General features: G+C 41.5%; 1 protein-coding gene across 3 annotated transcripts in view; it reads left to right on the top strand.

Annotated features, from left to right (window-relative positions):
* The first annotated feature begins 225 nt into the window (after nucleotides 1-225).
* MPP7 (MAGUK p55 scaffold protein 7) overlaps nucleotides 226-10125 on the top strand; it is a 156229-nt gene continuing 146329 nt past the window's right edge. For 2 of the 3 annotated variants that reach the window (XM_065666649.1, XM_065666647.1), the window contains exon 1: nucleotides 5075-5152. The gene's annotated coding sequence lies outside the window, so the exon portion shown is untranslated. Of the gene's footprint in view, nucleotides 259-5074; nucleotides 5153-10125 lie in introns of those variants that run through there. The other variant, XM_065666648.1, reaches the window with a different exon arrangement.

Below are 10125 nucleotides of genomic sequence, written 5' to 3'. Positions count from 1 at the left end.
GCCCGCGAGCTTTCCCGTAGCGTGTGTCTGTGTAGGGGCATCGGGGTGGTGGTGTTGAGGTCGGGCCTGGCGAGCAGCCTTTGGGCTCCACGAGCCGCGCAGCTCCGCCCCGGTGGGAGGGGCCCGGTTGCGCCCGGCCCGGCCCGGCCCGGCCCAGCCCAGCGCGGCAGCGGTGATGGGGAGCCGGGGAGCGCGGCTCGGCGGTTAGAGTGTGGTTGTGGCGTGGTTGTCGCTACCACCCGGGAGTCCTGGCCGCAGGTAGGAGCCGCAACCCCTTGGGGCGGTGCCACGAGCGGGGGTCCGAGAGCCTGCGGGGGGGCACCACGTTCCCCCAGAGCCAGGGCAGGGGACTCTGAGGGGAGCGATGGGGCGGCGCTGTGCCGGTGGGACCGCGCTGGCAGCGTGGAGGGAGCGGGACCGGTTGGCGGGTGAGGGGATGGGGCGGGTGGTGGGCTGCGGGCGCTCGGCACCAGGGTTGTGTGTGTGTGAGGGAGTGAGGGGGTTGTGTGCCCCCTGCGCGGGGCGCCGCTTTCAAGATGGCCCCCTCCCCCTGGCCGGCCGCCGCCGCCCTCAGGGGGAGCCCTCTGGGCACGTGCGAAGCGCCGACGGGTGGGTACCCCCGCGCGGGGGCCGCCCTCGGGCTGAGGCGGCTGCTGCGGAACCGTGAGGGGGGCTTCGGTCCGCGCCCGCGGGGGCAGGCCTGGAGCGGAGACACCCCCCCTTCTGCGGGCACCGCGGTGACATCCACCCGGTGCGGAGAGGTTGCGGGGAGAGGAGAGCTCAGTCACGGCTGGCTCTCTTCTGTGCCTCGCTTTTAAACCCTGCCGGGCTGTCGGGAGGAGCTGAGCAGAGCTCTCTTTTATAGCGAGTAATGGATGTGACTGGAGCAGTCAATGACATCAGACTACGCGGGTCGGACTCAGGAGACCTGTAAACTTTAATTTATAGGTTATCAGCACCATGAGGTGTTTTTATGAATTGGCTGGGAATAACTTAATTCACCTCTGAAACTAGCTTCCTACTGATATCGTTAATGCCAACGTTTAGTCTGCGTTGAGCAGTAAATAGCACTATTAATTTGGCGTGTTGGAGGCGAGGAAGGTAAATGGTGATATTTTATGTAAGAGCTTGCAAGAGCAGTAGGTGCCTTTGCATGCTACTTCTGTGCTTTCACCTCTGAGTTCCTGTCTTTGCTTTATTTAATCCTCATTTATAACAAACCACCTTTCTGCATTTCCAGAGTTTCTCTCTGACTTGACTTCTCAAACAACTTGGCACATCTTTGCCTTTTAGTTGCTCTAAATAGACTGGAATAACTTCAGGGGCAATAGTTTCCAGTGATTTTCAGAGTTCTTTCTTTTGAAGAAGGCTGTGTAGTCTGGACAGTGGTGACTAGCATCTTTAAACCTCATGATTATCTTCAGTATTTGAATTCAACATTTGTTTTTTACAGTTAAGTTTTTTGGATGAGGTTAAGAGTTCTTATTTTAAGTTTACTTAGGTCAAGAGCCTCATTTTAACAAGGCATGTTTTTTCTGTCAAACCTGTCTTTTGTAGGTGTTCATTTTATAATATAGTAATTAGAATTTTGGTATGAGGTATTGTCATCATCCTTCAGGTCCCTGTTATAGAGGAATGTTTACATCTTGGCTGTATTTACAGAAAGATCTTTACAACTAGGTTATTCACTTACTGAAAGTATTGTTTGCTCTACTTCATGTGGGTGTTCAAATCTCTAATCTCACTTAGAATTAGGATTTTGCTAAATATCAGTGTTTAGATTGAATAAGGGCCTTTTTTCTTTATTCAGAATGGATGATTGCATGTAGCTTCTAAAAGCTGTTTTAAAGTGACAGTTAATTTAGGTTTTGGGATTTAATCTCTTCGAGCACTGGGATGAATGAATGAGACTCGTCAGTTTCAAGTGTGCCTGTTTGTTAATTGAAATAGAAAGGAGTAAAGTGGTAACTGAAACAGTGAAAAGTTGATTTAAATTATGTCAGACTCAGAATAGCTTTGGGCCTTAAATGCGCGTGTGTTTTTATATGTACACTTAAGAGAAGACAAGAAATCCCAGAGCTGCAGATTGCTGTCAACTGGCAAAGTGCATCAAGGAAAGATTGCTGTATGTTTATTCTGTTCTTGTTCTCTTCTTTAGGCACCTATTAGCAGTCCTTATGAGAGATGGAATATTGTGTTAGATGGACCTTGGACCTGAGCTAGTATGGCATTTTTGTCTGTAATAAAGTGTTTTCTGTGTGGTAGTATAACATTTGGAATTTAGATTTTAAGTTAGGCAGGAGTCAGAGCTGTAAGTTATTAACAGTATAGTATAAAAGTCAATACCAGGTATGGATAAAGCAGGCTGATGAATGTACAATTACTTTGGATGCTTATTTTTGTTAACATTCATATGATATCCCAACTCCTGATAGGAAATGGTCACAAGTATGTTTTGTAAGTGGCAACTTCCCCCGTGCTTCCCTGAGTGCCCTGTTGGGAGTATTGTGCTTCTCACGAAAATGTTGCTGGAATCTGCTGCAGCTCCCAGATGTTCTTATGATGTTGTAATGTTGTCTTTCACTGAAACCCCAGCCTTAGTTCTGCTTTCCTGTGCCGAATATCCTCTTTTTATGTGGCAAGTCCCTGGGCACCTGTGAGCCTTTCATTTATCTCTAGCAACTGATTCTTCTGTGTTAAGGTTTACTGTAGAACTTGCTATGATAATAAGTAAAAGCAGGGAGAAAATCCAGTCTTGCTGCTTGCAGAGTGTCTGTTAGTTGTCTTCTAGAGTATATTTTGGAAAATTGTTGTGGTGAATTAGCAAGTTTCACCATCTAGAGCTACATGAATAATGTGTAGGAGTCACAAAAGCTTCCCACATAGTTGTGGTAATTCAGTTTAACCCCAGCCTGTAGTGTATATACTCCTCCTTCAAGTGGCCCCATCTCTTGAAAAGTTTTGATCGTGATTGTTGCTGTTTCTTGTTCATTAAGGAAGAGACAGGTCTATTAAAAAAATTCCTTTATACCTGCTTTCAGCGGATCATGGGTGTTTATATCACACAGTGATATCCAATACAGTGCCTTCCCCTGTATCACAAAAGTAGAGAGACAAGGAGCAAGCACTTAACAGTGAAATACCCCTAGCATCCTGTGACAGTTCAGTCCACTAACTCTGTCCCAGTTCATGCTGGCTGTATGGCAGGATCGAGTCAGAGAACAGCTCTGACTCCACATCTGCATATTTTACAGAACCATTTTGAGCATTACCATGAGGTATTTGGTAAATTCTTTGACAACTGAGTTTTATAAGACGGAGATAATTGATAGCAGTATATTTACATGGTCTTTATTTCAGCTAGCAGCCTTGCATTTAGGGGAAAACCATCAGAAAACAAAACTAGTGCATGTCTGAAGATGCACAAAACTTTACTTTGGTGTTTTTGAATATCTATGCTTGTTATGCTTAGCTACCAAAGAAAACAACTTGAATTTTCCTCCCACTTTGGAAGGCTAACAGATTCCATGTGTTCTCAAGCAATAGCATTAAGCAGACTAGTTTCCAGGACTCCGCATTTTGTCCTGAAAATGGTTTATCAACCTACATTATGAAACATGGGTAGAACCAACCTTATCTCCCAGTTTTTAGCTCGGGAGAAAAGATGGGTTGCAAATAATGAAAGGGTTTAAGTATATTTAATCTCTTGGGATCACATCTTGTTACTGTGACCCATATCTTGGGTTTTGTCACTTTTCTATTCAGCCATGAAGGCTAATCTGATCTCACTATTGCTGTTCTTATGTTACATACGTGAAATAACAGATCAAGTTAAAATCCAGACTACCCCCTTGAAGTATGTAATATTTAAAGAAAATAATATTTTAATAGAAGAAAACAAACAAAACCTTAATAACCTTGACAGGGTTTTGCTAGTTTCAAAGAACAAAAATACAAGCTTACTTAGTTCTTAAACTGTGTGCAGTATAGCCAGTGGTGTAAAAAGCCTGCAACCAAAAAGCTCCTGAAATGAACTCACTGTATACATCCTTAATGACATCAGTATTTAAAGATAATCATTGAAGCAATCAATAAACTTGAACTACAAACTGTGCTATAGAACTATGAAACTGGAGATGTGAATGTGGTATTTTGCAGGTGCAGAAGAGAAGGTGACATACAAACATAGAAAGACTTGGCCCATATTGATGTTTTCAACTGTGTTTTGGCTGTTAGGTGCTTGCCATGCATGTAACAGGGCTGCCGTTTTTCTACATGCATTCTGTGGTCTGCTGCACCATTTGTGCTCCTGCAGTTTATTGTCAAGAGGAGACATGAGGTGTTTCCAATTTGTACAAGGAGCAGGCAATGCATAGTGCCAGGTGGAGTGTTGAAAGAGACATTTGCTGAGTGGAAATGTGCACAGCTAGTAATGGTTTTATGGTTATTGCTGACTTTGCAAAGCAGAGTGATTAGCTACCATGAAGCAAAGAAATGAGGATCTTTACTACAAGCATGAAGTCATAAGTGCTTAAAAGGTTTTACAAAATGGACCCATTAAGTACAATGGGAGAAAGCTTACACCTAATGCTTTGTACCAGGACTTGCATGTTGTTCACATATAAAATACGATTATATTTCTCTGAAGTCCTATGGATATTTCTGTGTTAGATAAACCTTATCTGTACCCATTTTGAAATAATAATTTTGCTTAATTACTGCTTTAAGACCAATTTGTCTAGGACCAGCACGGAGGCAGAACAAGTGTGTAACTTGAAATCCTGTCTCCCCCTGGCTTAAGTAAGTCTCTTCTGATTATTTTTTATTTATGCAGAGCTTCATAGCAAAACAGTGGTTGGGAAGTTAACTACTTAAACCACACTCCTAACATTTAGAATATAAACGTGTGTGATGTACTGTAGGTTACCCTGCTCTTGCAGGGGGGTTGGACTAGATGATCTTTTTAGGTCCCTTCCAACCCTTGGGATTCTGTGATTCTGTGATTCTGTGAAAGCACATAATATTTCTGACGCTGACTAGCACTGGCATCACACTATTATTAGCCTTTCTTCTTGCAGGCTCCGTAGATTATCAGCTCCACAGTTTGGAAAATGTATCCTGCGTCCCTGTTGAAGTGAAGGTGGCCATCCAGGTATGGTTTCCTTATGATTACTCTTTTGCCCACTGTTTTCTGATACTGGACTAGGTTGTTGCTTTTTTTCAACTGTCCCAAACAATGTGTGGGTTAGTATGAAAGACCAAGAACAATTTTTTATCACACTTAGTATTATTAAATGAAGCTGTGAAACACTGTTGTATTGATATATGGTCTAAGTATTCTTAATTGTGTGTTGCTTTATTGTCTTGTAAAGGTAGTCTCTGGTTTTTTGAGTCAGGAATGACTAAATTTTCTTATGCTATTTCATTATGTGTGATGGTATAAGTTTTGAAAAAGAAAGTAAGTATTGGTAATGCAGCCAACAGTTGATGATTGACTACAAAACACACTGCACTATGAATTGTATAACAAGTTGAAGTTAAAAGTAAAGTAGAGTAAAACTGGTTCAGAACTAATAATTAAGTCTCAGAACTTGGAAATGTACACATCCATTTATATAAAGAGCATAGGAAATCTTTATTACATTTGTAATATTGTATGGTGGGCTGAGCTTGGCTTCAGCAAATGAAGTTGTTTCAAAAGGAACAATGTCGTTTCAGATATGAAATGCAGAGCTGCTGTTTCACACACAATATGCTATGAATGCTGTCTTAAGAAACAGACTTGATATTGCTGATTATAAATAGAGTGGAATTTAATGATTTCACACATAACATGTTGTCGAATCAGAAGCTTCAACTGGCAGACGGAGAGGGGGTTTTGTGTTTTAAGAAAACACCTTGCAAGTTCAGCTCATAGAAAGCCTTGCTGCCTTTTTTTTTTTTTTTTATCCACGGTCCAGAAGAGTTTCAAAAAGAGAACTAATCTAAGGAAACAGTTTTAAATTTCTTTTCAGAGGTTTGACAGATACAGTACTGAAGGTTTTCAACAGCTTAATAGATTCTGGGATAGAGGTTTTCAATGAATGGCTGTTCATGAGCAGTTAATTATCTCACTGCAATCTGGGTCATTGGGAAGATGTGAACACAGTTAACTTTTGTGTTAGGATTGCATTGTAAAAAGGGGAAAGTTGAAGCTGCATTATCTTGAGACTGGCAGTACTCGGGAAGCGACTAAAACCAACTTCTGAGGGAGCAGCTTGCTCCCTTATTAGGGTGAATAGAAGCTAAAGTCTAATGAGGATATGAAATTGCTACTCTGTAAGTCCTATCTAAAAATCCTTGCTCCTCCCCTAATGCTCTTCCTCCCACCAGCCCAGGCACAGTTACTGCTGCTCCCATAGGGACAAACAGCAGCTCTTTGTTAGCTTCCTTGCCTAGGGCACACCCTGTCCTAGCTTCCCTGCTGCTCCCTTTGCTATCTGTAGATCCTAGAGACCCTGAAAGCTGCCAATTCTCCGAGGTTAATTGATTCAGTAAGTCTGTGTTACCTACCTCCAGTACATATATAGGTAACCTGTAACTTCAGTCCTGCCAGCTTAAATTCTAACATTTAATTTTGTATGGGGAAAGGAACATCCAGTGTCTGCCGCAGCCGTTGTAGGTTTCTTATTCAGAGACTGGTTACTTCTCCAAAGATCCAGTCTGTTCTTCAACATCAAAATTATACATGCTAGAAATTTTGTCTCGGTATTAGGAAGACACTACAAGTACTGTGGGCCAGCAAGTCATAAACTGCCCTGACAGACCTGCACTGTGCCACTCCTTGCTTCAAAAGCTTGTAGTGTGTTTGAAATATGATACAGTGACTTGGACCATCTTCCAGCTGCCACTACCAATCTGAGCAAGGGTATCAAAATGGCAGACAAACCTCAGGGGATAAAACTGTGAATGGCATGCTTTGAGGTAAGTGCTGAGTGGTGCCTTTGGTCCCTCATCTGACTGCTGTAGGAGTCATGTGCCTGGGTCGTGAGACCTGAGCAGGTCAGGTGAGACACTGGGGGTGCTTCTCAGGGAAGACTATCCAGCTTCAAGAAATCTTGATAGTTAAAGCGAGAGTGAAAATCACGTGCAGCAGCTGAGTACTGAGGCAAGATAGAAGTCATCCAGCAAATATATTTTTGGAAGGAGTGTAGAAAAGATGGATGTTGTCCTTTGTTTAGAACTAATGGCTACAGCTAGCAAATGTGGATGGTTGAATACTGTCATACTTTCCCTCTGTTCATTCCTCCTGGAAGATAACTATTAGTGGATGGTGGGCACTAACACCCAGACTGAAGGAGAAATTGTGACTGAAAATAGCAGATTTCAGGACTGCAAGAGTGGTGAAAAATACCTTCCTGGGCAGTTAGATCTGGAAAGTTCTGCTGCGAGTGCCACGAAGGGAAGGATTTGCATGGCAGTGACTGGAGGAAATGGGAGTCAGAGGAACGGTTTGACAATTTGAAAAAAGTTCAGAACTTTATTGTGCCAGCTGTAAACGGCTTTTGCTTCCTAGAAGCTACAAAAACTGTTTTCTAACACTATGTGCTATATGCAATATTAATTAACACCTGATTTCATGATAAATATGCACTTATTACTTAATAATTAGCATTCCTTCTTGTTAGGGCTTTTTACTGAACTTGTTTACAGTGATAAATGAGGACTGTTAAATACCTTAATTTCAAAAGGAAAAAAGGCTTGGGTAGGACAGAAGGGTGTTAGAAACTGTTATAAAAATATGGCTAAAAGGAAGAATCTGTAGTTGCCATGGCTGTAGAGGAAGAGTTTAAATATTTTATGTACAGAAGCATGTTATAGCAGAGTTGTAAAATATTTTTCCCTTCCCCCCCAGATACCTGGTTTAAAATGTAATCTACAGACATGAATATGACAAATATTTGAATTTTGGAAAGAAACAGACCCACACATTCCATGCAGCACAGGAGTCTTAAGTGGTATCTTTTAGGAAAGGTTTGCAAACTCGGTAACCTTTTCTCACTGTAGAGCCTGGCTGATTTGTTAATTATGTTTAGTAAGTCATAGAATACCAAGGAAACTTCAGAAACTTTGCGAAATGCTATCTTTCATATTTGGAGAAGAGATGGGGGGATGTAGTATGAGTGACCCAAATCATTACTGGTTGGTTATCATCACCTTAACAGAGAAAAGTAGATGCTGGTTGTTATGTTCTCTTTGTAGTAGGAAAATGGGTAGTCTCAACCCATCAACCGATTTACTCTTTACCAGTGGTTTACTTCTGGTTTAGCAGACCAAAGGCTGTATTAGATTTATTTTTATTTTTATTTTCATTTTAATCGGAATCAAAACATCCAGTAGGAAAGTAGATTTTAGTTAAATACTGTTTTTACTGCTCTATGAATAGAGACAGACAGTAGCTGTAACAGAGTGCTTAATTCAGTAACTTTGTTGTGTAGCTGGACAAAGTAATTGATGACAGTTGAGTAAATGCTACTTCATTAGTATCAAATTTACATTTTACTCCTCAGACTTTCAGCTGTTTAATGAGTTATGGATAGTGGTTTCGGCTTCACATGGGTGATAGCAATTAAATTTGCCAGAAAATGGGAGGCATTCTGGCTGTTTTAGCCAAGGACTGAACCCACCTTTTTACATGCTGCTAGCTTACATGAGGGAATTTTATGTCCCATCTTATTAAATCACTTATTCTGTCTTCTCCAATGCTTTCATCTAGCTTGGATATAGCATTAATATTTAAAATGTCAGTTCAATAGATGCATTACTATCAAAACGCTGCAGTTATTAAAGTAAACCTGCTGTCATTCCAAGTAAAAGTCTCAGGAATGACATGTAGTGCCAGCAGGTGCATTGTTCATTTTAACAAGATGGTCAGTTGAGCTGGTGGTGATACTTCAGGCAGTAAAAACACCTTCTTGGTTATATTTGTATTTGTGGTACTTAAGGCTAAATTTTTGTATAGCTGCTAGTTACCAGCTCATAAGGTCCCTCATCATTAGGATAAAGAGTGCGTCCTTCACCCAGTGCATGCAGAGGATGTGGTCAGAGCTGCTGCACTTTGTCTGCAGGATTCCAGCACTCTTCTGTGGCTCCTGGCTCCCAGTCTACAAGATCAGTGCCCTTACTATGGAAGCCAGATGTCTTCATCCCTCTTCTTGCAGTGGGCTGCTGCTTTTTCACTGGCTGGTCAGAGTTTTATTTTCTTTTTATTTAGGTGTACATTTGAGAGGACAGTAAGCAAAGGGCTAAACTTTCCTCTGGTGCCCTCCAGTTACTGGTGGCCTTAAAACCTATGTGTTAGCCATCCAGCATGAATTAAAAACATACCATTACCCTTTTCCTCTTTCAAGCAGAACTTGGTTGTCATTCTGCCTTGCTGCTATTGCTGCCTTTATTCTCCTGGGTATTGGAAATTGTGTTCTCTTCCTCTGTATCTCTTTTGCTGCCTCCAGAATAAACCGATTTCTCTGTAGGTCTTGGAACACTTTTTAGAGACCTTACATGTAATATATTGTTCTGTATTAGTAGTTGTAGGACATTTTTTTTTTTCTCCAAAACTCATTCTTGAGTACTCAAAAATGTTATCTCCCCCCTTGAATGTGTGACTACACAAATGAGTTTTGATATGGGCATATGTGACAGGAACACATAGCTTGCTTCCCTGGTGGAGAACTAAGAATATGGCACAGCCTGATGGAAAGGCTCATGTCTGGTCATCTTTTATCAGATGTTGTGATGTTTTTTACTGTGTTGTATTTTCTTTGCTGGATGTAGACTGCAATAAGAAAGGTAATCCAAAACCCAGTGTTTACATTATTGCGAAGTCACTTCCAGATTTAGCAACTAGAAGTTACACACACATGAGAACCTACGAATTTCTTCTTCGTTGTAATGTTCTGTTTTGGATTGTGGTTTTTTTTTGTTTTTGTTTTTTTTTCCCTGGAGGTTGGATGTCTTTATGCATAAAGTCATATGCACATTTAATATACATAAAAATTATTTCATAGTGTATGTACTCAAGTGCAAGACAGCCCTCACTGAGAGGAGGTTGAATGTGTTTGTCTGTGGATGTGTCTACAGCTGTTA

Source organism: Lathamus discolor, chromosome 2 (assembly GCF_037157495.1).
Source record: "Lathamus discolor isolate bLatDis1 chromosome 2, bLatDis1.hap1, whole genome shotgun sequence".
In the NCBI taxonomy this organism is placed as follows: Eukaryota; Metazoa; Chordata; class Aves; order Psittaciformes; family Psittacidae; genus Lathamus; species Lathamus discolor.
This window is presented reverse-complemented; position numbering and strand designations above follow the sequence as displayed.